We start from the raw sequence: 5530 nt of genomic DNA on the forward strand, positions 1-5530 counted from the left end.
ACCCTCTTGACTGAATTTCATTTAAGTGTTTCATATTCCAGTTTATGTTTTAGGAAAATTAAGACTTTATTTTTCCACTTTCCATCATTTTCAGTTACTTATTAGTCTGTGTGTAATTTACCCTCATTTTCACCCAAGCTTAAACCTTAAAAAATATTTTGCTGGAATAAAAATGATTTTGAGTATATCCACACAGTGTGAATATAGGACAACTGATACTTTCCCCTAATGTAACTCATGACCAGCTCATCAAGGTCATTTTCATTTCCATTACCTGCACACAATAACTAACCATAGATTGGCTCATGCTTCAGGAATAATAAATAACTTATCTAAAAACAGTCTGTGCATCTAACAAATGTTATCCCCTCAGAGATTGATGTATTAGACCAAAAACATTTTAACATACATAGCTACTTGCTATTGTTGCTTTATTGTTCATTATAGTTGAACATTTATATCAAGATCTCTTGTGTATTAAAAAAAGTTCATAGGGAAGTAATAATAAGTCTAATGTAAAAAAAGCAGAATATCAAAATTTAAGTATAGTTAACCCTTTTTTGTCTGAATTACAATTTGATTCAAGTGTTATTAAACTCACAAATGCCTGTAAGCTATCAATTTCTAGTGTTTTTAGTAAGTATAAAGAACAGTTTTTTTTTTATACTTTTCAGAAATAAATGAAAATGATAAACTATATCATGGAAGAGATTTCAAATAATCCTTGCCATAGAAAATCAAAATTTATTCCTTGTTCAAGATGTTTATAATAGGTCCATTTAATAGGCCTAATGCATCCAATTTGGGAGTAGACAATTAGTTTTATTTTCTACATTTATGCTTTTTTTTTTTTTTTTTTTTCCCCAGATGTAAATGAGTTTTTCAAGATTATTTGATCATCGGCCATTCCTGAAAGGGGAAATCGAGTTTTAAAAAAGAAGTTTGAGGTGAGAATAAATTTGTATAAATTTGTATTTTTGGCATGTGATTGGCTTATTGAAATAGGTAACTGGATTGTAACTTGATAAAATTGAAAAAAGATATTGTTGAAGAGTTGTTTTTTTTTTATAGCGATTTAGGGTGAATATCCTTTTCTAAAAAAATTCCCGGAAAAGCGAGGAGCAGAGAAGTGGAGCAGCTCTTCCGATCTCTTGAAAATAATAACAGAGATAAGGAAGGGCAGGTATGATTATCTTTCGAAGGAATTTGACAATTGAATAGCTAAATGAAATATATTTTTTTAATATTTTTATTTATTCAGCATGAGTATGGTGATTTGACCATTTCAGTTTTGCCTTTTAGGTTTTTGATGTGTAGTAAAACTTACAGATTGAGAAGATTGTCAATCCTCAGATGACAATCTCCCACGCACAATTGCAGACATCCAATGGCTCTCCAAAATGTTAGAAGATACCATTTATACTGAGAAGAAATTTGACTCGGTAAGAACTTCCCTTTTCAAGGAAGGTTGTTTTTTTGTTTTGTGATAAGAGGAAAATGAACTAAAGATAGAGAAAGTTTTTATTTTTTTTCCATAGGTTATTAAACTGGTGAGGTTACTTTGATTAATGATTTCAAAATGTAATCCCGATGAGTTTAAAGTGTGTGTGTGTGTGTGTGTGGGGTGTGTGTGTGTGTGGTGTGTGTGTGTGTGTGTGTGTGTGTGTGTGTGTGTGGGGTGTGTGTGTGTGTGTGTGTGTGCGTGTGCGCGTGCGTGCGTGCGTGTGCGCGTGCGTGTGCTGTGCGTGTAATAACTGAAGTTTTTTATTAAATGTTTTGATTCCTTAGGAGGAGCTTCTGGCAAAAAAGAGAGCAGAAAGGAAAAACAAACTCACAGCAAAATCAGCAGGAGGTACAAGAGAAACTCAACTTCCCTTTAAAACAACTATCGGAGAAGGAACAGGCTCTGAGAGTACAATTTGAGAATCTTGGAAAGTGCAGGATTTTAATTTCTCAAAGAAACTTCTTACTTTTGTAGCCGTCACAACTCTGGCTAACATGTCCAAAATGGAGGGGTCATGTGCTCATTATACCCTCAAAACGGTTTGTCCAAATTCTGCAAGAGTTAAGAGATGCATTGGGAGCCCACAGAGCATCCAGCAGGGAAAATACCAGCGGGTGAGGGCTTAGCAGGGAAAGGAAATCAAATGACAAAAACAGGACATCAAGTGGGGTCATGAGAAGATGCGAGAGAGGGGCATCCCAGAGCGCGTCCATGGGAAATACTGGCAGGGGGTGAGGATCATCTTGCCCCAAAAATGAACCCCCCCGAGAGCCCAAACTTGAAGCCAGGATTCAAAGGCTGCGGTTCGAGCAAGAGAACCGCGACTACAAAGACATGGTCAAAAAGTGTGGATAACGTTTACCAAGGAGATGGAACACAGCTCGGAGAAAATTTGGGAAAGAAATGCGGATTGTTAATGGCATATCATTTCAGGGCTCAGTACCTCTTGTCTGTTATTGGCACTTCTTGGGAGTATTTTTCGCATTGGGGGATGGCCACTCAGGGGCTACGGAGTGAGGGCTCTGTAGCCACACTGGCTGCATTGGCGGTCGGCTTAGCAGAAATGTATTTTATTATCAGGGAAGATTAAAGGAAGAAAGAAACCCGGATAAAGTGAAAAAGTAACAACAAAAAGCTGTGCCAAAAAAATTGATAATTAATTTTCCTTTTTTTTGTTGTTGTTTGTTTTTTTTGAAGAAGTTGAAAAGAAATGTGATTAAGAAATCCATTATTCCCCATTTTACTTTTTAGTAGTTTGTGCAATATAACTTAGTTGTTCCAATGATTGTGTTTTAAGATCTTTTCTCTTTGCTTATTGAGAATTTATATATATATATTGTTTTCTAAGATATCAAATACGTCCCTTTAAGATTATTTGTTGAAAAAAAACCCCAAGACAAGTTACTTTGTAGAATATGTTGAAAAAAACTACATAGGATAAAGTGAATAATTGCACTGAAAAGTATCAAAATTAATGCTGGAAAAATATGAAAAATAATTCTGATAGTAACAGGAACTTATTGGGACAAGTTAACCCAGTGTTAGATAAAAATTGCTCATATTCTTGTGCATTACCAAAAGGGTTTTTTTATTTCAAAAAAAAGGCATTTAAATCTTTCATTGATATCTTTTTTTTATAGAAATTTTGATAATTTGTATTCTTTACTGCACAACAGATAATCATGTTTTTAAGTGTTTGCTCACGTGGAAGGTTAGTGCCAAATGCATATGTGATTTTTATTGGTGATACAGTTTTTAAGATGGCATTAGTATGATTTTTACATTATTTTGCATGTGCAGTGAATGTGATGTTAACATTCCATTTTCTATTTGATTGTGTTGTTTAGTATTGTCTGTAGTCTTGTGTAGCAGAATGTCACCCATAATCGGGTCACCATAAGATTGTGTACATTGTTAACTTAAAACAAAGAAGTATGTAATAGTGTGAATTGCATCTAGTTACCAATAAAGTTGAATTTTAATGACCATATATTTCTTTTGTCTTTATATTTTAGATAATAGTAATAACCAAATAACAATAAGATGTTAATAATGATGCCTTGATGATGATCATTATAATGAAAAGGGCATAAAGTTTATGAAAAGAAATAGGAAAAAATTGTAAGAGCAAGAAAAAATTTTAAAACATTTGCTTTCTCTTTTCTTGATTTTAATTCTTATGTATACATAAACTGCTATAATGATACAAATATAAAAAATTTCTACAATAAATGTAAATTAACTTTAGATATTTCAAAATAACAAAGTAAGGAAAACTTAGTGTACTGAAGAGGAAAGAGTAGAATAAATACAAATTTTGGTAATAACCAGTGCTAAATTTTGAAAATGATATTTATATTTAAAAGTACCCAAAAAAAATATTCAATGGCAACACCCCCCAATTTCTGCTTCTTGTCGTGTGGGGCCTTAGGAGATGGGAGACTAAAGCCCAATGTAGGGAATCACCCCTACCTTTGGGCCTCAGCCTTCGCCTCAGCTAATTTGCATGATCTTTTCTATTCCCTCTTCCTTTTCCTTCTCTTTCTCTCTTCATCTCCTCCTTCTAACCACTTATCTAAGTCATCTCATATTTCCCTTTTCACCACAATCTTTACCCTAATGCTGGTGACCATTGGTGTCGGTTTCTTTCCCTTTTTTTGATCATTCTGGAAACACATTGCCTTATTTACACCCTACTGTCTATTTGCTAATGGCCTTAGATGTTGACACTGCTAAAATTTAAATAAATAAACAAAAATCAATCGTAATTCATGTTTATCAGTAACTGATGATAGGTTGTAACTTTAAGCTTCCTTATGTTTTATTTTGTTTATCTTAAATGCTATAAGGGTGAAAAATGTTGAACTAAATTTTCCTTGGGGGACGTAAGAAATTTGAAGAAAGGGACAGATTAAAGAAATATGGGGTGTAGAACCAGGAATGACGTAAGGAAGGAAAGCTGACGAAAAAGGATCAAAGTACAGACCAAAAATAAAACCGGCAAGATAAAGATAATAGAAGAAAAATAGAGATAGAGAGAAAGAAAGAGAGGAGAAGAGAGGAGGGGAAGAGAGAGATAGAGAGAGAGAAGAGAGAGAGGAGAGAAGAAGAAGAGAGAGAGAGGAAAAGAGAGGAGATAGAGAGAGAGAAGAGAGAAGGGGAGACAGAAAAAGAATGAAGGAGAAGAGAGAGAAAAAGAGGAGAGAGAGAAGGGAGGTAAAGAGAGACTTTTTTAATTAATTTTGAAAAAAAATATTCCCTCCCCCCCTTTTTTTTCTTTTTTCCCAAAAGAAAAACCCAATTCCCCCCCCCCTCCCTTCGCCCCTTTTTTTACTTTTTTTTTCTTCCCCCCTTTTTTTTTTTTCCCTTTTTCCCTTTCTTCCCCTTTTTTTTTTCCCCCCAAAATTTAAACTAATTTGGGGGGTTTTTTTTTTTTTTTTGGCGCCCCCCCTTTTTCCCTTTTTTTTTTGCTTTCCGTTTAAAAAATTTTTTTTTTAAAAAAAAAGGGGGAAAACGTAAGGGGTAGGGGAAAAAAGGGGGAAGGGGTTTTTTTTTTTAAAAGGGAAAAGGGGGGGAAAAAAAAAAAGGACCAAAAAAAAAAAAGGGGAAAAAAAAGAAAAGGGGGGAAAAATTTTGGAAAAAAAAGGAAAGGGGAAAAAAGGGAAAAAGGGAAAAAAAAAAAAAAAAAAAAAAAAAAAAAAAGGAGGGGGGGGACATAAAAAAGAAAGAAGGGGAAAGAAAAAAAAAAAAGGGAAAAAAAGGGGGGGAATAAAAAAAAAAGGAAAAAGGAAAAAAAAAAAAAAAAAAAAAAAAAAAAAAAAAAAAAAAAAAAAAACAAAAGAAAAAAAAAAAACAAAAAAAGAAAAAAAAAAAATGGGGAAAAAAATAAAAAAAAAAAAAAGGGTGGGGGGAAAAAAAAAAAAAAAAAAAAAGAAAAAAAAAAAAAAAAAAAATAAAAAAAAAAAAGAAAAAAAGGTAAAAAAAAAAAAAAAAATTAAAAAAAAAAAGGGAAAAAAAAAGGGGAAA

At 33.0% G+C, this 5530-nt stretch overlaps 1 pseudogene; it reads left to right on the forward strand.

Annotated features, from left to right (window-relative positions):
* Positions 1-1262: 1262 nt before the first annotated feature.
* On the forward strand, positions 1263-2621 carry LOC119569150 (annotated as a pseudogene).
* The last annotated feature ends 2909 nt before the right edge of the window (positions 2622-5530 follow it).

The sequence above is a fragment of the Penaeus monodon genome, unplaced genomic scaffold (genome assembly GCF_015228065.2).
Source record: "Penaeus monodon isolate SGIC_2016 unplaced genomic scaffold, NSTDA_Pmon_1 PmonScaffold_12895, whole genome shotgun sequence".
NCBI classification, from domain to species: domain Eukaryota; kingdom Metazoa; phylum Arthropoda; class Malacostraca; order Decapoda; family Penaeidae; genus Penaeus; species Penaeus monodon.